Source organism: Schistocerca cancellata, chromosome 2, assembly GCF_023864275.1.
Source record: "Schistocerca cancellata isolate TAMUIC-IGC-003103 chromosome 2, iqSchCanc2.1, whole genome shotgun sequence".
In the NCBI taxonomy this organism is placed as follows: domain Eukaryota; kingdom Metazoa; phylum Arthropoda; class Insecta; order Orthoptera; family Acrididae; genus Schistocerca; species Schistocerca cancellata.
In genome coordinates, this window is record NC_064627.1 from 944,916,018 (window position 1) to 944,941,558 (window position 25,541).

Sequence of the window (25,541 nt, forward strand, 5' to 3'; positions counted from 1 at the left end):
ATCAAGTTCTCTGCCAGCTCAAAAGCAAATCCATCTTTGTTACTGATGGATAATCATGAGAGCCACCTCTCAATAGGCACAACAGATCTGTGCAAAGAGACTGGGATAACGATTCTGACAATTCCACCTCACTGCACCGATAAACTGCAGCCTCTTGATGTCAGTGTCATGAAACTTTTCCATACATTTTATGATGCTGCTGCAGATACATGGATGGTGTTTCATCCAGGTGAAACATTTTCAGTTTACAATGTTGCTCACTGTGTAGGGATAGTATATCCCCGAGGAATGTCTCCTGTCAATATCATTGCCGGATTTAAGACGACAGGAATATTTCCTTTAGATCATCGTGAGGATGATTTTCTTCCATCCTCTGTTACTGACAGACCTCTAAATGAAAGCCTGGAAACACACATATCACACGAAAAGACCTTAAACCTGAAACTGATGTGGGACACCCATCACATGATGAAAGTGAAGCACAGTCTATAGCATCCAGTTCTTCAGAATCACATGGAAAATCTGCACCAATGTCTTATCTCTCTCCAGAAGACATACAATGTTTCCCAAAGGCAAAACCAAGAAAAAGTTGCAGTCGCCAACGCCCTAAAGGAAGAACAATGACTGCGACCGAGACACCACAAAGAAATGAACTGCAAATGAAAAGACATTAAGGAACCTAAAGCAAAGCGAGCTTTATTACTAGTTGATGAAACTGATGCTGACGGAAGTGAATTAATTTTGCAAGATTCTTCAGATGATGAGACCTTTGATCAGAGACAACTGATTCCAGAACCATAAATGGTTAACTTTGAAAACTTACTGCGCTCACCCAAAGTGGGTGACTTTGTTTTAGTAGAGTTTGAGCCAAAAGAGAAAATATATTGTGTAGGAAAAATTCTTTCAATTGCAGGAGAGTCATCCGAATGCAAAGTTACATTTCTTAGGAAAAGTTTGAAACTAGAGAACAAATTTGTGATGCCTGTAGTTCCAGACATTTCATTCATTGACACAAAATGCATAAAAATGTTATTGCCTAACCCTACTACAACACATAGCAAGACAAAAAGACAACAATCTGTTGTTTCATTTGAGATCAACTTTGCTTCTTATGATGTTCGTTAGAATTTGAGGCACTGTCTCACTGTACGCACCATTAAAAATTCATGGGTACCGTGAGACAATTTCATGATTAATTTTTTTAAAAGGAAAGACTGTCAATATTTTATCAGTATTGTCGAAGTATTCATAACAAAGTCACCAAATTTACTGCCCTCTATGTAATTTCTATGCTCAAATTATTTTGAGACTGAAGTAGAAAACTCTGAGATATTTAGCGAGTCAAGGAAGGAGTGTAGGAAAGACAGATTAGTTGTCAGAGGAAGGAATGGGAACATTGCAGCTGACAAAAATATTGTTTCTATTGAGGTCGAAGTTGAGTGTCAAGGTGAAAATATCTCGCCAGTTATAGCACGTCTAGGTGAAACAAAGTTAATTGTTGGATGTTTTTACTGACCACACAATTCCACTGTGACTGTTTTAGAATCATTCAAACAAAGTCTGTTGTCAGTGGCACAAAAATAAATAGATCTTGCAATACTAGTTGGAGGCCATTAACCCACAGACTATAGACTGGGATGCCATTAGATTCATTGCAGTGGGTACAGACAGACATTCTTGTGAAGTACTTTGGAACACATTTTCCAAAATCTATCTTGAGCAGCTAGTTCAGCAGCCGACACCAAGTGGAAATATCTTAGACCTTGTAGCTACGAACAGGCCAGACCTTATCAAAGGCATCAATACAGAGACAGGGAGTAGTGATCATGATGTTATTGTAGCGAGTCTGATTACAAAAGTTAATAAATCAGTCAAGAAGGGTATGAGAGTGTTTCTGCTATGAAGAGCATACAAGCAGCTATTAGCATCTCACTTTGACAGTGAACTGACACCATTTAGTTGCAGTCTGTAGGAGAAAAAGGAATTATGGGCAAATTTTAAACAGATTGTAAATTGTGCTCTGGACAAGTATGTGTCTAGTAAGTGGATTATGGGTGGAAAACACGCACAGTGATTTACCAACGAAATTCGGAAAATGCTGATAAAGTAAAAAGAGGCTGCTGCACTCTCAGTTCAAAAGAGAATGCACAAATGACAATAGGCAAAGGTTGGCACAGATTCGTGCATCTGTAAAAAGATCTATGCATGAAGCATACAACAACCACCACCGTCATACCTTAGCAAAAGATCTGGCTGAGAACCCAAGAAAATTCTCATCCTATGTAAAATTGCTAATTGGGTCAAAGGGTTCCATCCTGTCACTTGTTGACCAGTCTGGTGTGGCAGAAGATGACAACAAAAGGAAAGCTAAAGTTTTAAATTTCATGTTAAAGAAATCAGTTCATGCAGCAGAATCATACAAACATACCATCATTTGACCATCGCAGACAGACCCGTATGGACGACATCATAATAAGCATCCCTGGCACAGAGAAACAACTGAAAGTGCCCATACTTAGCTTGCATTTATCATGAATCTCTTGTCTACGCGAAGTCCCAAGCAAATGGAAAAACAGTGTAGGTGACTCCTGCATATAGGAAGGGAAAGAAGAGGGGACCCACAAAATTACAGATCATTATCTTTAACATCAGTTTGATGCAGAAAACTAGAAAATATTCTGAGTTCAAACAAATACATCTCCTAGAGATCAAAAAGCTTATGTCCGTTCCATGAATCAGCATGGTTTTAGAAGGCATCACTCACTTGAAACTCAGCTTGCCCTTTTCTCACATGATATACTGTGAACCAAGGATGAAGGACCACATGCAGATCCCATATTTCTAGATTTCTAAAAAGCACTTGACATGGTGCCCCACTATAGACTGTTAACAAAGGTAAGAGCATACAGAATAGATTCCCAGATATGAGAGTGGCCCGAAGACTTCTTTGGTAATAGAACCCAATATGTTGTCCTCAATGGAGAGTATTCACCTGAAACAAGGGTATTGTCACAAGTGCCCCTGAGAAGTGTGATAAGACCGCTATTACTTTGGATGTACATAAATGATCTGGCGGACAAAGAGGGCAGCAATCTGCAGTTGTTTGCTGATGGTGCTGTGGTGTACGAGAAGGTGTCAATGTTGACTGACTGTAGGAGAATGCAAAAATACACACATAAAATTTATTGTTGATGTGATCAATGGCAGTACCTCTAAATGCGGAAAAATGTATGTTATTGTGAATGAGTAGGAAAAACAAACCCATCATGTTTGGACACGGCATTAGTAGTGCCAAGGCTCATCTGTGTTTTGAAAGCAATATATGAAGACTTTCCTACTGGCTTGCTAGGCCTAACGCAAGAAAGGATTTTCTGTTGGTAAGAGTGAAGTAATGGTATTTGGAAGAGAGAAAGGGATCAACGGAAATATTACCTTGAATGGAGAACCCCTCAAAGTGGTAGAAAGTTTCACTTATTTAGGGAGTGAAATATCTAGGGATGGAAGAATAACTAACGAAATTAATAGGAGGTTACAGAAGGGAGGCAATTTCTACCAAACAATAAAACACCTGATCTGGAATAATGAAGTTTCAGAAAGAGCGAAACTCCTTATGTATAAGAATTATTACATCCCTATTGTTACCTATGATGGAGAAACATGGGCAATGACAGAAAGGGACTGGAGCAGACTGCAAGCAGGGGAAATGAAATTTCTCAGAGCAGTTAGGGGAGAAACAAGAATGGACAGAGTGAGGAATGTAGAGATTAGAAAGGACCTTAAACAAGAAAGTATGAGAGAAGAAATTGAAAGAAAGAGATTAAGATGGTATAGGCATGTTAAGAGGATGCATGGGCAGAGACTCCCCAAAATTATAGAAGAACTAAAGATGGATGGGAAAAGACCTAGAGGGCGCCCAATAACACGGTGGAAAATGGGAGTGAGAATATCTGTAGAAAGGAGAGGTGTGACCTGGCAGCAAGTGGAGGAAGAAAAGTGGTGGGAGGACTGAGCCAAATGGAGAGGACTCATCAGCACCCAGATCCGGCAGTAGCTGGAGCGGGATTCGGATATAGATAGATAGATAGATAGCTAGATAGATTAGTAGTGCCCTCCTAGACACAGTCATGTAGTTTAACTAAATGGATGTAATGTTGCAAAGTTACATGAAATGGGATGAACATGTGAGGATTATTATAGGGAAGGTGAATGTCTGACTCTGGTTGAAGGTGAATGGCTGACCCTGGTTCATTGGGAGAATTTTAGGAAAGTGTGGTTCATCTGTACAGGCGGCTGTGTATAAGACTTTAGTGTGACCTATTCTTAAGTACTGTTCACATGTTTGAGATCCCTACCAGGTCAGATTAATGGAAGACATCGAAGCTATTCAGAGGTGGCTGCTAGATTTGTTATCAGTACATTTCAATAAAATGCAAGTATTACGGAGATGCTTTGGGAACTTTTCAAGGAACATCACTGAAAAAATTTAAACACCTGGCAATTGAAGCTGGCTGCAGAACGATTCTACTGTCACCAACATATATTTCGCATAAGGACCATGAAGATATGTGAGAACACCTCTGCGTATATTATAATGTTGCTCAGGGTAAAATTGCACTTCATACTGATGATATTTATGTTGTACCTAACTGACATATTTCTTTATATTAAAGGGAAGATCTGGTAGGACACAAATAATCTAAGGATTAAAGGTAAAAACTCAACAAATAGCTTAGGCAGTGAGTCATCAAAACAAGACTGAGAATTTTGCCACCTTTCGGATGAATGCTATCCACCACTGCAGATGGGTTGTGTTGTATGGAATGGGTAAGGGGAGAATGGAGAGAGGGGGAGGTAGGGAGGCTTGGAGAAGAGTGGTTGACAGCAGCAAGTGCACAGAATAAGAAGGTGACACCAGTGAGGTTGTTCTGGCCACAGGCAGGACCTTTTTGCATAGCGGAGGAGTGGATTGGGAGGGGAGACTGTGGGGAAGGGGATGTGAGTGGAGGATAAATGAAGTTGTGGGACAGGGCTGGAGGTGGGTATGACACAGCGGTTTTTGGAGACTGAGGCCAGGAGGGTTATGGGCTCAAATGATGTGTTGGAAGGACAACTCTCATCTGTGTAATTCAGAGAACTGATTTTGGGGGAGGTATCCAGATAGCATAGGTTGTAAAGCAGCCATTGAGATTGCACATATTTTGCTCAGTAGTGTGTTCTGTCACTGAGTGGTCAAGTCTGCTCGTGGACCCCGTATGGTTGTTACCATTCTTCTGGGTGGACAGCAGGTTGGTGGTCACGTCCAATGGAGAGAGGAGAACCAAGTGAAGGGTGTGGTAAAGGTGTTGACACTGTGGAGGAATGAGATGTTTTGGCCCAGGGTAGAGACCATAAAAATGTCATAAATGAACCTGAACCAAATAAGGGATCTGGGATTTTGGGTGGCTAGGAGCATTTCTTCCAGATAGCTCATAAAGAGGATGATACAGAAGAGGACTGTGTAGTTCTTTCAGTGGAAGCACAGTAACCAGCTACAATGGAGCATCAAATATTGTTTGGTTTATGGCTTTTGGGAAGTGCATAGAGAATAGATGCCAGGGGCAGTAGTTTTCACTGGTAGACGCATTGGAGGGACAGCTTCTGGATGGCCCTATAAATTAGGGAAGAGATTGGAGGTTATGCTGGATTTCTGGGATAGGGTCAAATGGAAGGTCATGCAGGTGGAAGAGTCAGCGAATTGGTGGTCTAGGATCATTCATGATATCTTCATGAACTGGATCCAGGGCCAAGACACCCTATCCTTATTTCCCCATAGCCCCTAACCTTCTCTTCCATCTGCTTTACCTAGTCCTCCTCATCCCAGTGTGCCATACTTCTGGAAATTGACCTCCATCTGTTGGATGGCTGCATCCAAAACTCTTCCATATCAAGCTCAATAACCAGCAGAGGTACCTGCATTTTTTTTTTATAGCTGTTGTCCTACTCATACCGAAAAGTCATTCACATACATTCTGGTCACTGTTGCAGTCTTGAGCAATCCCTTTCCCAGTTTGCTGAAGTTCTCGCTAATGCCTTCTTAGGCAGGCATATTCCCAAACTTAATCTGTAGCAGATTTCTCATGCCATATTCATCATTTTGATTTGCAGCTCCTTGTGTTGGTCATGTTTGCAGTTAAAATTGTTGGATGTGAGGTCTGCCAACTTGCAAAACTCCGTTTTTTCTCAGTACCCAAACATGTTTTGGCACCATTGTGCCATCATCAGTGGGTTTTCGTTTTTATTTATTCTGAAATGTGAAGATTTATGTTAAATGATTATAAAAAGGACCTTTACAAATAAAAGCAGCACAAACAGATAAAGTCTACAAACACACACACACACACACATACACACACGACACACAAAGACAAAATGCAAACAAAATTCAAATTTGGCGCCGAACTCTCTGGTGAACAAATGAACACTGGCTGAGTTGGGACACATCACAAACCACAATCACACTGTGTTTTGGTGAAGTGGAAAGTGTTTTTACTACGTTTTGTGGAAAAGTACTTGTTATAGTTAGGTGTGCATCACAACACCTCGGCATGATGCGGAGAATGGGAGTGCTTGCCACACGAAAACGTAAGTAAAAACGAATATAGGCATGAAAACATCGCGGCAACTAAAATTAAATTCTCAAAAACTCTCTCATCAACATTGTTTGGTTGCAGATGACAAGCTACCTGCAATAATTAACATACAAGTGATCCAGAAAATTCATGCGCCGAATGTAAAAGTAATTAAAAAAAGAAACGCTCTGTTGTTTGAACTAAAGATGCACATAATTTTATAATCATTTAACAAAAATGTTCACATTGCAGAATCAATAAAAACGAAACCCCACTGATGATGGCACAGTGGTGCCGAAACATATCAAATCCTCCACAGCCCCCCCCCCCCCCCCTCCTCCCGTTCTGCCAGGTTTGTAAAGGCCTTATTGCTACTGGTGTGGAGGCTGAGTTGCCACTGTGTTACAGTAGGCCAAGTTTGTGAGTTGGTGAAGCAGCTTCTGGTGTAGTTATGCCCCTAGGTCAGGTAACAGGATAGGAGAATGAAGGTTCTACAACACTCCAAAAAATTAGTAACAGAGTCACACAAGTAAGTTAGCAAGATTTACTTATCTTTGTGGCTTGTCGAATAATGACGTCTGCAACACTGCTTGTAACATAACACAAAAAAGGCCCTCAATGGCTAAGTGCAATTAACTGTAGGTAAACTTCACAGAACATAGTAAACGCAATTTACAACTGTCTGTTCTCTTTTAAGAGTTCACTAAACAATGTTCACTGTCAAAGTCAGTCCTAAACGATGATCTATAACCAAGTGAGTGAGAGCAGTTGTTCTATCTTCCAAGTAGGCTTCTGTCTGTTTTCATCCGGTCTTCAGTGGATTGTTCTCGGCCAGAAATTAGCCGAGGCGAAGTCAATATCTTCATCCTCAGTGCCGCCTGTGGTGCTGGTGGAACTCACACAAGTGGTGAGTCTCTGTGGCCCTGGCACCAGCTCGCATCTTGAGGCCTGTGATGCTTTAGCCCGGGCTGTGTCTTATTTGGATGACACAGCACAAAGGAACTAAGTGCAAAGGACAAACCCTTCTCTTCACCTAATATTGTCCCACACTGGAACAACTGAACCATACTCACAGTCCTCCTCACTTTCTGAAAAGGGTATTCTGCTGTGCACCCAATCCATGCAATATCTACATCTACATCTACGTGATTACTCTGCTATTCACAATAACATGGCTGGCAGAGGGTTCAATCAACCACCTTCAAGCTGTCTCTCTACCATTCCACTCTTGAACGGCACGCGTGAAAAACGAGCACTTAAATTTTTCTGTGTGAGCCCTGATTTCTCTTATTTTATCGTGATGATCATTTCTCCCTATGTAGGTGGGTGCCAACAGAATGTTTTCGCAATCGGAGGAGAAAACTGGTAATTGAAATTTCATGAGAAGATCCCGTTGCAACAAAAAATGCCTTTGTTTTAATGATTGCCAGTCCAATTCACATATCATGTCTGTGACACTATCTCCCCTATTTCGCGATAATACAAAACGAGCTGCCCTTCTCTGTAGTTTTTCAATGTCATCTGTCAGTCCCACCTGATGCGGATCCCACACCGCACAGCAATACTCCAGAATAGGGCAGACAAGTGTGGTGTAAGCAGTCTCTTTAGTAGACCTGTTGCACCTTCTAAGTGTTCTGCCAATGAATCGCAGTCTTCAGTTTGCTCTCCCCTCAATATTACCTATGTGATCGTTCCAATTTAGGTTATTTGTAATTGCAACCCCTAAGTATTTAGTTGAATTTACAGCCTTCAGATTTGTGTGACTTATCGCATAATGAAAATTTAGCTGATTTCTTTTAGTACTCATGTGAATAACATCACACTTTTCCTTATTCAGGGCCAACTGCCACTTTTCGCACCATACAGATATCTTATCTAAATCATTTTGCAAGTCGTTTTGATCATCTGATGACTATACAAGACGGTAAATGACAGCATCATCTGCAAACAATCTAAGACGGCTACTCAGATTGTCTCCTATGTCGTTAATACAGGTCAGGAACAATAGAGGGCCTATAACACTTCCTTGGGGAACGCCGGATATTAATTCTGTTTTACTCGATGACTTTCCATCTATTACTATGAACTGTGACCTTTCTGACAGGAAATCACGAATCCAGTCGCACAACTAAGGCGATACTCCGTAGGCACGCAGTTTGGTTACAAGACACTTGTGAGGAATGGTGTCAAATGCCTTCTGGAAATCTAAAAATATGGAATCAATTTGACATCCCCTGTCGATAGCACTTATTACTTCATGAGTATAAAGAGCTAGTTGTGTTTCACAAGAACGATATTTTCTGAAACCGTGCTGACTATGTGTCAATAAATTGTTTTCTTTGAGGTACTTCATAATGTTCGAATACAGTGTATGTTCCAAAATCCTACAGCAAATCGACGTTAGTGATATAGGCCTGTAATTCAGAGGATTTCTCCTCCTTCCCTCTTTGGGTATTGGTGTGGCTTGAGCAATTTTCCAGTCTTTGGGTACAGATCTTTCTGTGGACGAGTGGTTGTATATAATTGCTAAATATGGAGCTATTTTATCAGCATACTCTGAGAGGAACCTGATTGGTATACAATCTGGACCAGAGACCTTGCCTTTATTAAGTGATTTAAGCTGCTTCATTACTCTGAGGATATCTACTTCTATGTTTCTCATCTTGGCAGTTGTACTAGATTGGAATTCAGGAATATTTACTTCATCTTCTTTGGTGAAGGAGTTCCGGAAAACTGTGTTTAATAACTCTGCTTTAGTGGCACTGTCATCAGTGACTTCACCATTGTTATCGCGCAGTGAAGGTATTGATTGCGTCTTGCCACTGGTGTGCTTTATGTATGACCAGAACCTCTTTGGGTTTTCTGCCAGATTTCGAGACAGAATTTTGTTGTGGAAATTATTAAAAGCACCTCGCATTGAAGTACGTGTCATATTTCGAACCTCTGGAAAACTTTGACAATCTTGGAGATTTTGCGTTCTTTTAAATTTGGCATGCTTTTTTCGTTGCTTCTGCAACAATGATCTGACCCATTTTGTGTACCATGGGGGATCAGTACCATCACTTATTAATTTATGTGGTATATATCTCTCAACTGCTGTCAACACTATCTCTTTGAAAACATTCCACAACTTTTCTACACTTACATGATCAGATCGGAAGTAGTGAAGACTGTCTCTTAAAAAGGCGTTAAGAGAATTTTTATCAGCTTTTTTAAATAGATATACTTTGCGTTTCTTTTTGATGGTTGTAGGTGTTATGGCACTCAGCCTAGCAGCAACTGCCTTGTGGTTGCTAATCCCTGTATTCGTCACAATACTCATTATTTGTCCAGGATTATTTGTTGCTAAAAGGTCAAGTATGCTTTCGCAACCATTTACGCTTCAAGTGGGCTCATGAACTAATAATTCAAAATAATTTTCTGGAAAAGCATTAAGTACAATTTTGGATGACGTTTTATGCCTTTCGTCGGCTTTAAATGTATAATTTGTCCAGCATATTTAGGGTAGATTAAAGTCACCACCAACTATAACCGACTATAATTGTATGAGCAGGGTCCTTATTTGAAATGAGACTCAAGTTTTCTTTGAACTGTTCGGCAACTATATATTCTGAGTCGGGGGATCGGTAAAATGATCCTATTAATAGTTTAGTCCGATTGTCAGGTATAACCTCTACCCATAGTATTCCACACGAACTATCTACTTCAATTTCGCTACAAGGCAAACTACCTCTGACAGCAATAAATACTCCACCACCATCTGTATTTAATCTATCCTTTCTGAAAACTGTTAGATCATCTGCCACTATGCCACATCTTCACCTAATCTCCTACCAAATTGCTCATGTCTCTACAAAAGAGTCAGGTACAGGACCTATCTGATAAACACATCCAGCACATCAGCAGACCCGTCACTGACACATCCTATTCTATCAAATGCAGAGCCAGCTGTGAAGGCAATCTCATCAATATCAACTTTCCTGTAAGTTCTGTAGAGCAATTTATGTGGGCATGATTACCAACCAGCTGTCCACTTGAATAAATGGCCATTGCCATAAAATGCCCAAGACCTGAGCCAATCATCCAGTGGGAGAACATGCTGCCGAGAGCAACATGTTCAATTTCAATGGCTGTTTCACAACCCAAGTCACTTGGATCCTTCCTCCCAACACCTGCTTCTCTGGATTATATAGATGTAAATTGTTCTCAAAACACATCCTTTGATCCCATAATCCACATCTTCCCCCTCCCCCCTTATCCATCTCCTACTCTTAAATCCACCCGTCCATGTCATCGGGCACTGTGCACAACTCTCCCTGCATGAGGCTAGAAGGAGCTGACCAGTGTCACATTATTCTACCATGCACTTACTGCCCCCCCCCCCCCCAAATCCCCCCTCCCCCCCCCAAGTCATCACCCAACATTGCCCAAATCTCCATCACATTCCCAGCTTCCTTTCTTCCTGTGCCCAGTCCATCTGATACAAGCCTTCACAATGTAGGAAGCTAGGGTGATTCTAAAGCTACCAAAACTCTCTGGCTTGTCTATGTGCCTTTCAAGAAGTCAGCACCACTAGTATGCAATGAGTTTTTACCCTTACACCTCAATTTATTGACAAATCCATTTTGTATGTTTCAATCATATTCAAAGTTGAAACATAAATTTTCAAGGGAAAATGTGTTTTCATTCTGTACTTCTGCCACGCAAAGTGTCCTATGCGTGGGCTAAATTTTATCGTGTGCAATAACTTCATTAAAAGAAAAGAAAAAGAGAGTTAAACTAACTTGAACAAATCAAATAAAAATTAATGTTAAAACAATTGAATACCTTTCTTTGAGTTTATTATTATTATTTTATGGCACTTTCTTGTCAACTGAAAAGTGTGTGCCATCTGATTGTTTTCCATTAGCAAAATCCAATTTATTTCATAGTACCCTGCCCCTTTAGTTCAGTACATTTTGTCCAGTATTTCTGAAGATCATAAGGAGAAAGTACTTATGTGGTGTCCTATCTGGCAAACAAACTGTTGAAGTAGTAGTTTGTACCAGAATTAAATAATTTTGAATAGGTTAGTTGCTGGCAATTAAACACACAGTTTTGTGGTAAAACAGAATCTTTTCTTTAGTGAATGGGATTACTAAGTTTGCTTCCATGTTAAGTTGCGTAACATAAGTCTGTGTTTCTAAATAATATATCAATGTCATATGATGTGCAGCCATGAAAACTGCTTATCATATTGTTATTTTATGTCAAGATTAGAAATAATGCCTTCACAATTGTGAATACACACCATAAAAACTGATCTGGGCTGCAGTTGGACAATTCCAAATACTGCTGGGAAATAGCCAAATGATTCTGCTTCTTGTTAACTGCAAGAAATCAAATCCTACCTCTGCTCCTCCTGCCAACACACTAGTCCATCCTTGGTTCGTGTCCAGGTGTACGTGTTGGCAGCAGCTCTGCTGTTCCTGCACCTACTCCCAAGGTCAGTCTGATGTCTGGTATCTCATTTCTCTTCTTGACCTTCCTAATAGTAGGGTTCCATGCCTTACTAACAATGTAAGTTCTGTTACTCAAATCTCAATAGATTTCTTAATGATAGACTACCACAAGTGGGGTGTCTGTGTCAGAACCTTGGTGTGCTGATAACCAGTCTATGTAATTCCATTGGGCAATGTTCTGCAACTGCTGACTTGTTAGGCTGCTGCAGTCTGGGGTGCCATTGGTATTCTCAGCAATGGTCTTCAACAGTACGCACTGTGTGACCTATGTATGTCTTAACACATTGGCAGGGTAACTGACAGGGCCTGGATTTCCATAGTCCCAGATCATCTTTCACACTACCAAGCAGTGCTCATGTTTTGGCTTGTGGGCAGAAGACCGTCTTCACTTGCTGCTTCTGAAGATTCATCCTATCTTCTCACAGAATCCACCACAAAAAGGAATAAATGCAACGACCACATCCTTCGATCCAAAACACAGCCACTGGATGCTGGGCGTGGATGGCCGAGGCAGTGGCTGATCAGAGAAAGCAGGGGAGGAGATAAAAGTGCAGTGCTGGCTGCCCGTCAGTCAGTCCATCAGGTCACCTGAGGATGGCGATGTGGTAATTTGCCAAAATATTGTGCCCTTTGGACACTGGTATCCAGCAGATCACCCATGATCTATTTTGACATACACACACTTGATCCCCACACTTTACCACATGGTGTGACCCCCCAATACTGTGCATAAATACAACTGTGATGAAAACCAAATACCAAAATCCCAATGAAATGTAGAAAAATGGAATTACTCCTTCTGCTACAATTCTATTCCTTAAATAACCATTTTCTTCTTGTCTGTCAACTGATTCCAATTATACAGACACTGCACACATCATATGTACACTAAAGTGCCAAATTGTTATTTGTGCAGTATTTTATGTAATCTTATTATTCACATTTTAATTTACAATCTGCTGATTACAATGGTATATTTAGTTTTTGCATAACACATTTTCTTTTAAGATAAATTGGTAATTGAACGTGTTCCCAGGCCATGTGGTCATAAAAATAGTGAGAGCTAATAACAGATTATTAAAAAAAAACTACCTCATTAGAAAGCACTAATTTTAATCTTTGCAGTCAAAGGTTAACTCAATCTGAAAATTCATTAACCTAGAAATTATTTGTAATTACAATTTGGACACACCAAAAATATTTTCATCATTTGAATCTTTAAGCTTGTTTATTTCCCAGATTTGATATCATGCTTTTGTTGCAACAATTTTTCTGAATCAGATAGCACCTTTGGTTACCCAAAGAAGACTCTAATTAAGAAATCCCATAAATTGGAGAAATTATGAACCTGATGACTTTACATGAAACCAGTAATTACTGCACAGATACACAGTGTATCAATCAAATAGTGCATTTGACTTTAATACTTTTCTAATCATCTAACGTAAAATAAAACAAATTTAGTGTTAGGTTAAGTATGTTTACACTACTGCTAAATCTGATCGTTATATTGTTATAAACTAAAATATAATTACCATTTTCACAAAATATCTACATACCCATTTTTATACACCTCCTCCGCACAAGAAATCCTCACTCTGTGAGTAGAATTCCATAGAGCAACATCTCAGTGTCACTCCTTGCATTTACAACATGTTTCTGACTCACAGAGAGTCCATGCTTGGAAACTGTCATAACATCTATGTGTAAAAAGTACACACCTAGAATCCACTTTATCAACATTTATTTGCTGGAGTCTGCATCTATGTGTAAAAAGTTCACACTCAGTTCTGAACCCACATCTTCATGTCTCTTATCTTGAAAATCTGGAATCAGTTATGACCACTTGGACGTCTTTGTGTAAGAATCTTCAACTGTGTTGTGTCTTTTTAGCATACTTTTACATCTACATATACATGACTACTCAGCAGTTCACAATTAAGTGCCTGGCACAAGGTTCATCAAACCACTTTCAAGCTATTTCTCTACCATTCCACTCTAGAATGGCACGTGGAAAAAACAAGCACTTAAATCTTTTTGTGTGAGCTCTGATTTCTCTTATTTTATTATGATCATCATATCTTCCTGTGTAGGTGGTTGCCAACAGAATATTTTTGCTACCTTTTGTTTCAGAAGATGATTACATTCTAGCCACTAGCTCACAAACATCTATGAGTATTTATGGTACTATTTCTCACCAACAAACTGCTAATTATATGAGAAAATGTAGGGAAGACTGGCCATCACTCAAATGTGATCTAATCAGAATAGACGTGCAAATAAGTGAACCTTAAATCATTGGTATTGCGTATGTTATTGCTCAACTTAGTTAAAATCCACATAATTTTCAGTACGAGACTACGAGTATAAGGTGCTACTCATGAAAAACAGTCAGCAACCAGGTTAGTGATCACCACCACCACCACCACATGTCATACGTGCTTGACAATACACAGCAGCAGCAGTAGCAAAGATTTTGCTGATGAACGACGTGTACGACACTCATTGACATGTTTTGGTATCTCAACACTGCCACCTGGCTGGGGATTTGAGAGCTCTTCAACAACTTGTAACGGAACTGAAATGATGGTAGGCTGCCAGTAATTTGGAGCCCACGTGTCGGAAACGGGTGCGCTGGCGTGAGACTGCCAGGGAGTGCACCCTGATGCCATCTATTGGCGAAACCAGGAATTAGCACGAGCTGACCCTCAGCGGGAACTAGCGGAAAGGCTCCACCACACTACCTGTCAGACAATGCACTAAGCTCTCGGACTCAAATGTATTCTTTTTCTTGTTAATTATAAGTTATTACTGTATAATTTAATGTTGTTAAGCGCTAGTAGTAAATCATTATGACTGGTATGAACTCGATGGTAATAAATATAAAATTTCTTAAACACTAAATGATTTTGATAAAAATGTGGTAGGGGAAGGCCCCCACTCTTGGTGATACGAGCATCGCTAGTGGTAGCTGGAGACACAGGGACTGAACAATAGAATGGCCTGGGTAGTGCTGACGGATCGGACGTGTGTAACAGTGCTCATGCAAAAGTGATTGAGCAACGGCGAAGAGGCAAATATCGTCGCCGTTTGTGGAGTAAAACGCAACAAATGGTTATCAAAGTCGCCTTTACGCCACTGGGGCTGATTGTAAGAGTTCCTGCGCCCAGATTTTATGGCGAACGTGCAGTAGCTTATACGAGTGCTATGGCTGGTGGTTCCAGCCACCATTAAAGCATGAGGCGAGAAGAGTTGTGTTATCCACATACATCTTACCACCAGCACCAGCACATCTACTCAAGGCAAGACTGCTTGTAATTGTTAATTCGAACTTTATAGAAATGTAAGTGTAGTAACCTCAAACATAGTATAGTGAAATCAGACTGAGGCCACCATCGCCTCTTTCATTTACAATTCTTTTTGTTGTAGAATACTTTAGCTATAACAATGTTGAAAAGAGCAATGGGCACACCAGAATGAGTCGCCATTTTATAGTAACTTAAATTTTTCTGAGTAACTTTTTAAGTAACGTCACTTAAGTAATTCTATATCAATTGCTCAAAGAGTAATATCCAAAATCATTACATAAAGTCGAAGGATAGAATTTTGTTAACCCAAGTTGCATGAATAGTCTTGGTAGTAATTACCAAGTCAAAACACAGAGATTGAAAGAGTATTTGCTTTGTTGAATCACACTGAATGATCAGTAATAGTAATATTCAAAATTAAGTTTAAATTCAACTCAAGCCATTTCACTTTGAAACGAGCAAAAATTGATTTATTCTTTTGCTCCTTCAGAGCTGGCGACCGTAGTTGTAAGTATTTTCAGGAGGATTCGACGGTAAGTCTGCTGCTCTCATCGTGCTGATAGGATTATCCACTGCTGCTAGCAGTGGTGATTGGATACATAAGCTCACTACCAAGTTAAGTGGGTCAGGTACACAGTGTTACCATGTGAACTGTAGGGCACTGTAGGCCATGGATCGAACCGTTCAATCATCACAGCTCTTTGGGTAATAGTCCGGTTAGGATTGTGCTTTAATCATTAGGTACATACTGGCGAGTAACGGTCAAAATGTAAACGCAAGTGAATTTAATAGTTTAACAAGGTCCAAGTAGTACATAGTCAATGTTGTGCAATGGTGAGGGTAGAAGCGGAGTAAAAGTGAACTGAGCATGTGGCAGCTGTGCTGTATTCAAATATTAACAACTTGAATTCACTACTACCTCTTACCATTAGGACTGAGCTATTTACTGTTAAAATACATAGCAGTAAGCGCAAAGGCGTGACAGCTACAAGTCCGTATTGGTGATGTACATACGGAATTAGGAAGCGGGTCATTTCGTCAGTGGAGGGGGTTAAAACAAACGAGTCAGTTGAGAACATACCCCATTTACTGACAGAAAGATTCGGCAGTTCGGTCGCAAACTGAATAACTGTTTGTGCCTGAGATGGTGCTTTTATATGCACAAGTGACTCACAGTTAACTGCACACCTGCCACATGGTCACTATTGCTCGCCATGCGTAAGATGGTCAAACACTCCGGGAGAGACCAGTGTACAATGTTCAAGCAAATCATTTTTGCCTTTTGTATCTGCCAGAGGTATCAAAACCTTAATTGTTTAAATGCAACAAATAAGTCTTCATCAACAATATGATCTTTTTTCCATTTCAGCAAACAAATGGCAAACACCACAGGCAGAAAGAAATGTGCAACTTACCTGTTATGCATCGACTTCTCAAATATTCCTTCCCTAATCCATGCCCTCATATGTCTACAGAACAAGAGGGTTTCATAAAGTAAAATGTGGGGCAACACTATTTTGCAAGCTATAGCAGTTTTAATCATTTCCACATTCTGATCTCAGTTTCAGATGGGGTGCCAGGAAAATTTAGTCTATCAGAAGGATATCCCATTGTCCACTGCTACTGTTTTGTGTTCCCCTAAGTAGCCAACCTTAGATAACGTTTAATATTTCTAACTCTTACCCTGTTCAAAATAAATGTTTCTCCTCTGGTTCAGAGAACAACAATCAAAACACCATCTGCAACCCTTGAGTGTGCCAAAAGATCTTCTGGACCCTGTATACACCATTTTCATCCTAAAAGTTTTAATAACTTTCTGCTTAGAGTCACCTTCTTTTTTCTCTTATGCACACACACACACACACACACACACACACACACACACACACACAAAATCAATCAGCTACAGAAAGTTATGGTTGAAAATAAAAATTATTTAGTAATAAAGGAGATGACTCACTGTAAGACAAACGCTGTGTTGTCCACAGGCACACAAAGATAAGGTGCCGAGAATAGCTAGCGTTTGGAATGCACTTCCTTTTTCTAGCTGTAGGAAACACACATGCGCGCACACGCGCACACACACACACACACACACACACACCTGGCTCCCTACAGTGTGCTCAGTTGACTGCCAGCTCTTTACTGGCCCACAGTCAGTGTGCTGGGATGAGATGGGGTGGGGTGCTTCTTTGTGGTTGGTTCTTGGGAGGGATGCAAGAATCAAGTATGAGGATATGGCATGTGATATCAGTTTGTGAATTAGGTCTAGAGGGTATTGCCTGCCTGTGAAGGCCTTTGTGAGGCCTTCAGCATAATGGAAGTTCTCATCACTGCACACGCGTCTACCATAGTTGGTCAGGTTGTACGGGAGAGATTTTTCGGTGTGGAAAGGATAGCAGTTGTCGAAGTGCAGGTACTGTAGGAGATTGGTGGGTTTGATGTGGACTGAGGTGTGGCTGGAGCCATCTGAGAGGAGCAGATCAACATCTAGGAAGGCAGCTTGATGGGTGGAGGAGGACCAGGTGAAATGGATGGGAGAGAAGGTGATGAGTTTGTGGAGGAATGAGGATAAGGTGTTCTGGCTTCGGGTCCAGATTATAAAGATGTCATCAATAAACCTGATCCAGACCACCAGGGGTTTGGGAGTTTTGAGAAGCTAAGAATGTTACCTCTAGGTGGCCCATGAAGAGGTTGGCATAGAAGGGTGTCAGTGCCACAAATTTGTCTGTATGCGTTCCCTTCAAAGGTAAAGTAGTTATGGGTAGGAATTTAGTAGGTTGAGTGTAGAAGGAAATAATTGGTTGGTTTGGAATCTATAGGGTGTTGGGAGAGGCAATGTTCAATCACAGTGAGGCCACAGGCAAGATGGTGTCGAGTGAACATTTTTCGTGTAGTGATGTCTCAGTTTCTTTAAAAAGTGATAGTGAGGTTTGTAAAATTTGCATGAAGGAGGTCAAAAGCAGTATCCTGTGTGTCGACTGCAAGTACTGGTACCATGATAAATGTGTCAAAGTCAATTTGAAATATATAAAAGACGAACAGGACTAGACATGCCAACAGTGCTTTGTAAGTGCCGAGGAAAACGAAATAACGAACATGCTAAAGACAAAAGAAAAAATAATAAGCGTGTTAACAGATAATTTAGTGTCAATCAATACAAAATATCAAGAACTTCTGAGGAAATATCAAGAGCTGGAAATGAAATATAAAGCAGTGGATCGGAATTATTGCCTAACTCAAGACAATGCTGTTGTTAATGGTCATTCCGTGCAGAAAATGTGGCGTGTGCCGAAAAATACAAACAAGCAAGAACTACAAGTAAGTACAGCCCCAGTGATACCATTATCGAACAAATTTTCAGCACTAGTAGCGGATTGTGGTAACACAACAGACATAATTGAACCAGAAAGTAATCACAAAACTCCTGCTACAGAACCAAAAAAGAACTTGCCAACCTTAAGATACACCAAAGGGCTCCTTCTGTATGCCGACAGTCATGGAAAAGACCTATCCAAATGTTTTCGCGAAAGTATGCGTTCAAAGCATTCAGTTTTCGCGAAAATCAAGCTTGGTGCAGTGTTAAATGCTATGGTGGAGAATATTACAACAGAAACAAGTCAACTGAACAAAGATGATCACGTTGTGATTAATGGCGGCGGCAACAACATATACAAAAATGAAAGCAAGACAGCCCTGTGATGTTTCCGTAACATATTACCCATTGTCATCACAAACATGCCAGTGCGACATGATTTACCACTGTGGTTGTGTGTAAACAAAGAGATTCGACACTACAATTCCGAGCTAAAGAAACTGTGTGATAAATTTAGCCATGTACATTTGATAAACTTAAGTAAGATGAATTGTGATGAACACACAAAACATGGATTCCACTTAAATAGGAAAGGGAAGACCAAGCTAGTTTCCCCACATAAGCAAACTGCGAGAAAGACAGTGTGGAGAAAGCTCTCCAATTGCTCTGGGCTACAACCACGAGACTTTTTTAGAATAAAGGACCATAATAATAGTTTTCTGGAATGTATTTAGGATATGCCTGAGACCCGTTCACGCAAAGAAAAGCCAGGCTGTGAAATAAGTGATCAGTCATTGCAGGACAGGACAGTTCTAAAAAACCAGTGTATGCAAAAGATCATAAAAAGTGTAACTCAAACAATTTTGATTCATGCAAGATGGTAAATAAACAAGAAGTGATAACACCCTTAAAGTTAATGCACTTAAATGTGCAAACTCTCAGAAACACACTAGACATACTACAAATATTGACAGAGGAACACTTGCCACATGTACTAGTAATAACGGAACATGGGCTAAAATGCAGTGAAATAATATATTATAGATTAGAAGGTTAGATAACTAGCAAATAGTTATTGTAGGCAAAACCATAAAGGTGATGGTGTGGCAGTTTATGTTAATAAAGATATAGAAGCTAAAAAAAATTCCTTAAGGATCAATTGAAATGACAGGTAGTGTACTTTACAGTAATGATCTTAAGTTACCAAAGCATAAAGTGATTGGAGTATATAGGCCACCAAATGCTGATGTAATGCTGTTTATGGATAAACTTAGTAGTGTTGTTGATCAGGCCGGTTCTAATGACCTTACTATATTAGGTGACTTTAATATACGAGGGTTGTTTTTTAAGTAAGGGCCGTTCGCGCGTATAGTCCCATAGTTCGCGCGGACGCCGCAAGAAGCCACCGCGCCACTTGCCGGCATCCTTCCCGTTCACACTGATGCAAGTTGCAACTCTGTAGCTGACATGTACGCATCGCTGTGCTACTTTATAATGTTTACGATTATTGAATTGCCCACCGCGTGTGAGATACGGTCAGTGATACGTTTTTTGACCGCGAGAAGCCTATCAGCTGCAGAAATTCATCGTCAGTTAACAGAAGTTTATGGCTTGAATGCAATGAGTGAAGGTAAAGTGCGTCAATGGGTTAGAGAGTTTAAAAATGGCCGTCAAAACGTCCAAGACGAAGAACGCTCAGGCTCTGTGATCACTGATGATTTGGTGGCTGCTGTCGAAACAAAGATTCGTGAGGACAGAAGATTCACAATTTCCACTCTTTCTTTGGAATGGGTTTTGTACAAAATTGTGTCTGAAAACCTAAACTTTAAGAAACTGTGTTCTCGATGGGTACCCAGACTCCTCACAGAGGAAGACATTTGCCACTTCATTGGACTTTTTGACTCGTTACGAGGAAGAGGGGGATGACATGTTAAGTCAAATTGTCACTGGAGATGAAACATGGGTATCCCATATCAATCCCGAAAGCAAGCAACAATAGATGGAATGGCGACACACAACCTCACCCGTCAAGGTCAAAGCCAAACAGACGCTGTCAAAGCGCAAGATTATGGCAACTGTGTTCTGGGACCAGCGTGGTGTTTTGCTAGTGGACTTTATGCCACGAGGAACGACAATCAACTCAGATGCCTACTGTGCAACTCTAAAGAAGCTCCGCAGAGCAATTCAAAACAAAAAGCGCGGCATGCTGACAAAAGGAGTTTTGCTCCTGCACGATAACGCTAGGCCTCACACCTCTCAAAAGACTTGGGATTTGATTGATTATTTTGGCTGGGAAGTTTTGGACCATGCACCATACAGCCCCGACCTTGATCCTAGCGATTTTCACCTTTTACGGTACCTGAAACACCATCTTGGCGGGCAGCGCTTCAATGACGACGATGAAGTGAAAGCGGCCGTGAACTCTTGGCTGTCAGAGCAGGCGGCCGAATTCTTTGAAGAGGGAATTAAAAACTTAGTTGTACAGTATGACAAGTGCTTAAATAAACAAGGCAACTATGTAGAAAAATAGGTAAAAGTGTGTAGAATCAGAAAATATAAGTTTTTTTACAAAAGTATTTGTATCTTTTTTTAAAAATAAAAGCGGCCCTTACTTAAAAAAACAACCCTCGTAGATGCAAACTCAAATAGTATAGTAAACTTGAAACTCAGTGATGTACTGACCTCATCCAATCTTGTAAATATAGTGAACTCTGACACCAGAGTGATGGACCCATGTTCCACTAGAATAGATTATGCTACAATCAACAAAGATGTTATAGATAAGGTAAATAACAGTAACTGAAATTTTCTTTATTCTGACCGCTTCTGTCAGGTGATATAAATTCAGTTATGCCTAAAATAACAAACATTGTGCTACAGAAATGAATGCTGAATACCTCAAATATTAATGCCCTTAAAGACAAACAAGCAAATGAGAAATGGGATTCTGTGTACCAGGTAAAAGGGTAGGATGAGAAATGGAATGAATTCTACTCAACCCTACTGCATCATTATGAATATAGTTGTCCAGTCAGAGAAATCCAGAAGGTAGTTAAACACTGTCAAAATGGAAGTAATCCTAGACTAAAACTCCCACCAAATCTGATTAGGCTCAGGCAGCAAGTACATAATCTAAACCAGCTTTATAAAGCTACTACTCTGCAGGTTTTCGAGGAAAAATACAATAGGGCCAAGCAAATGTTTAAAATTGAAATTGTTAACCTATGGAAGCAGATTAACAGCAAAACAATAGAACAGTCTGACAACATAAGCAAAGCATCTTGGGAGCTGATTGCAAATACCGAAAAGGTCCCAACAAAATGAACTCAGCATAAGAAATGACGGTAACATTATAAAAAACCCAGATACTATATGTAATATTTTTTAATAACTACTACATCTGGCAAACAATCAACCCATATCATAGATTCCAGGGTAGAGACTCGATGCTATCTCACCCAATGTACCGAATTTGAATTTGTGGAAGTGAATGAGCAGGAGGTTCGCAGGGCAATATACACTCCTGGAAATGGAAAAAAGAACACATTGACACCGGTGTGTCAGACCCACCATACTTGCTCCGGACACTGCGAGAGGGCTGTACAAGCAATGATCACACGCACGGCACAGCGGACACACCAGGAACCGCGGTGTTGGCCGTCGAATGGCGCTAGCTGCGCAGCATTTGTGCACCGCCGCCGTCAGTGTCAGCCAGTTTGCCGTGGCATACGGAGCTCCATCGCAGTCTTTAACACTGGTAGCATGCCGCGACAGCGTGGACGTGAACCGTATGTGCAGTTGACGGACTTTGAGCGAGGGCGTATAGTGGGCATGCGGGAGGCCGGGTGGACGTACCGCCGAATTGCTCAACACGTGGGGTGTGAGGTCTCCACAGTACATCGATGTTGTCGCCAGTGGTCGGCGGAAGGTGCACGTGCCCGTCGACCTGGGACCGGACTGCAGCGACGCACGGATGCACGCCAAGACCGTAGGATCCTACGCAGTGCCGTAGGGGACCGCACCGCCACTTCCCAGCAAATTAGGGACACTGTTGCTCCTGGGGTATCGGCGAGGACCATTCGCAACCGTCTCCATGAAGCTGGGCTACGGTCCCGCACACCGTTAGGCCGTCTTCCGCTCACGCTCCAACATCGTGCAGCCCGCCTCCAGTGGTGTCGCGACAGGCGTGAATGGAGGGACGAATGGAGACGTGTCGTCTTCAGCGATGAGAGTCGCTTCTGCCTTGGTGCCAATGATGGTCTATGCGTGTTTGGCGCCGTGCAGGTGAGCGCCACAATCAGGACTGCATACGACCGAGGCACACAGGGCCAACACCCGGCATCATGGTGTGGGGAGCGATCTCCTACACTGGCCGTACACCACTGGTGATCGTCGAGGGGACACTGAATAGTGCACGGTACATCCAAACCGTCATCGAACCCATCGTTCTACCATTCCTAGACCGGCAAGGGAACTTGCTGTTCTAACAGGACAATGCACGTCTGCATGTATCCCGTGCCACCCAACGTGCTCTAGAAGGTGTAAGTCAACTACCCTGGCCAGCAAGATCTCCGGATCTGTCCCCCATTGAGCATGTTTGGGACTGGATGAAGCGTCGTCTCACGCGGTCTGCACGTCCAGCACGAACGCTGGTCCAACTGAGGCGCCAGGTGGAAATGGCATGGCAAGCCGTTCCACAGGACTACATCCAGCATCTCTACGATCGTCTCCATGGGAGAATAGCAGCCTGCATTGCTGCGAAAGGTGGATATACACTGTACTAGTGCCGACATTGTGCATGCTCTGTTGCCTGTGTCTATGTGCCTGTGGTTCTGTCAGTGTGATCATGTGATGTATCTGACCCCAGGAATGTGTCAATAAAGTTTCCCCTTCCTGGGACAATGAATTCACGGTGTTCTTATTTCAATTTCCAGGAGTGTACATGCTAAAGAAAAAATTTTCATCTGGATGGGATGGCGTATCCAGTGCTATTACTAAAGTGTGCTTAGAAGAAATCTCTAAACCTCTTACTCACCCGATTAACTGCAGCATTAGAGAAAACATGTATCCAACAGTTCTAAAAATGAGTGTAGTGAAACCAGTGTATAAAAAAGGGAAGTAAGGAAGATGTCTCCAACTATAGACCAATATCATTAATTCCCACTTTCAGTAAGATATTCGAAAGCATTATCCTTTCTCAGGTAAGTGCCTTTTTCACAAAACATAAACTGCTTGTAGATTCACAGCATGGCTTCAGAAAAGAGCTAAGTACAACCACAGCAGTTACACAGTCCATCCATGAAGTTTACTGTGTGTTGGACCAGATGATGCAGACTGCAGGTATATTTTTGGACCTGACAAGGGCATTTGCTATGGAAAACCATAGGGTACTTCTTAAAAAGCTAAAATCTTATAGTACTGTGGACTGAACCATGAATCTTCTAACCACATACCTTCTGAATTGTAAGCAAAGCTCTAAATTGTCATACTAACTAGATAATAAAATCATGAACTTCCAGTCCACCAGTGAACCTATATTACAAGGTGCACCACAGGGCTCAATCCTTGGACCCTTTCTCTTCCTTATTTATATTAATGACATTGCAAAACCCATTAAATCCCATATTGTAAGCTATGCAGATGACACGTCAATCTTATTCTATGTGAGTGAATGTAACGAGCTAGAATCTCTTGCTACTAGTGGTGCAATAGAAGTAACAAAATACTTCAGTGATCAGAGACTCAATGTGAATGTCACCAAATCTCAACTACTGACATTTAAAACAGGCAATTCTCACCACAACAATATGAATAGTGTGTGTAATATCTCTGCAACAGAAAATGGTAACTGTAAATTCCTGGGTGTGTATGTTGATGAAAATTTGCAGTGGACATACCACATTAATTCCGTATGCGGAAAAGTCAGTAGTGTCATATATCTCCTCACCCAGCTCGCAAAAGATAGTTCCTAGCCAAGCACTGAAATTAGTATATTATGGAACACTTTACCCCTTTCTCAATTACGGAATTGAACTATGGGGCAGTGCAGCTGATGCACATTTAAAAAGAATAATACTACTACTACTACAGAAAAGAGCAATAAGACATATACATTGGATGGGACATAGAGATTCATATCGTGAAGTGTTTGTGCAGCACAAATATCTGACAATATATTCTCTGTACATCTTCAAAATAGTTGTATTTTTTATAAGTCAACCAACAGAAGCTATCAAGGGCAGTGATGTACATGACCACAACATTAGAACAAAGTGTAACTATTTCCGTAACAGAACAACGTTAAAAATGACTGATAGAAGTCCTTATATCAGTGGTTTGATTTGGTATAACAAGCTACCAAACGCTCTAAGAACGTGCACGGGAAATGTTTTTAAAACAAAATTAAAATCTTTTCTAATACAAAAATGTTTATATTCTTTCAACGAATTTTAAGATAGTGATTGTAACATGAGGCATTAGCATAACAGTTGTAATGTGATAAATGTAAAAAATAGACATAAGAAGCAACAGCTACAGAGTATAGTGTATTTTATAAGTGTAAATATAACCATAGTATTAAGTCTGACGTTTTCAAAAGCCATCTTTACGATGGCTCCGCACAAAGAAAATGCAAATAAATAAAAAATAAATAGATATTTGTGTATGCCCCAGTAACCCCTGCCCAATTTGTGTCCCCACATCAGCTAGTTGTGTGCTATTATCTCACGCCATTGTCTACGAAACTGTGTGCCCAGCCATCTGTCACCAGCCTCCTCTACCTGCACCTCTAGCACGCCCACAGACAGCT

General features: G+C 40.9%; 1 protein-coding gene across 4 annotated transcripts in view; it reads right to left on the reverse strand.

Annotated features, from left to right (window-relative positions):
- Nucleotides 1-25,541, reverse strand: part of LOC126162914 (endoplasmic reticulum-Golgi intermediate compartment protein 2) — a 93,973-nt gene that overhangs the window by 34,012 nt on the left and 34,420 nt on the right. The gene's annotated exons all lie outside the window — the stretch shown is intronic.